This window comes from Dendrobates tinctorius, unplaced genomic scaffold (genome assembly GCF_039654945.1).
Source record: "Dendrobates tinctorius isolate UK_male_01 unplaced genomic scaffold, ASM3965494v1 ptg000332l, whole genome shotgun sequence".
Classification (NCBI taxonomy): domain Eukaryota; kingdom Metazoa; phylum Chordata; class Amphibia; order Anura; family Dendrobatidae; genus Dendrobates; species Dendrobates tinctorius.
Window position 1 is genome coordinate 16,608,259 of NW_027361998.1, and position 859 is coordinate 16,609,117.

Here is an 859-nt window from a genome sequence, read left to right on the forward strand (position 1 = left end):
CTTTGTCCAAAAGCCAAAAAGAAAAAGCACCTAGATGCCTGCTTTCGCACCTTGATCCTATCAGGTGTTACTTGAATTAGGAACACTTAGACACTGTCAAAAACACACATGCTTGCCAAAAGCAAAAACGGGTAGAAATAATCACATTGGTAAAAGTAATGCTCATTAAACCAGCAATAGAATATGCTAACTAATGCTAATTAAGCCAACAATATACGTTTGTGATCAAAATAAAGAAAAGCCACATGTTTCTGCCCGGGATCAAAACAGGGAACTTTCAGGAGGATGGCAAACAGGACAATCACTACATTACAGTAACCAGACAAGAGCGTTTACTGTGGTCATGGCAAGCATTAAAGATCAAGCACTCATTGTCAAAAGCGCTAGTTTGCAAGAGAAACGCTGTGTTTCTGCCCAGTTTCGAAGTGAGGACCTTCCGCGTGTAAAGCGAACGTGATAACCGCTACACTACAGAAACCAACGGATTAAAAAAAAAACAAAAAATGCTGTGGTCATGGCAAGCAATAAAGAACAAGCACTGAAAGTCAAAAAGATCGTTTTCCAAGAGAAAAAGCTGTGTTTCTACCCAGTTTCGAACTGGGGACCTTTCGCGTGTGAGGCGAAAGTGATAACCGCTACACTACAGAAACCTGATGCAAGTGCTTACTGTGGTGACAACAAGCAATTGAGATCAAGAACTGAAAGTCAAAAGCTTGGATGCCAAAGGGTAACAGCGTGGTTCTGCCCAGTTTCGAACTGGGGACCTTTCGCGTGTTAGGCGAACGTGATAACCACGACACTACAGAAACCGGCTGCGGAAGGTTACTGTGGTCATGACGAGCCATCGAGAACAAAGACT

The 859-nt window shown here is 42.8% G+C and overlaps 1 non-coding gene across 1 annotated transcript; it reads right to left on the bottom strand.

Moving 5' to 3' along the window:
• Window positions 1-577: 577 nt before the first annotated feature.
• TRNAV-CAC (transfer RNA valine (anticodon CAC)) lies at window positions 578-650 on the bottom strand. The gene has a single exon. It is a non-coding gene; the product is annotated as a tRNA-Val (tRNA).
• Window positions 651-859: the final 209 nt, after the last annotated feature.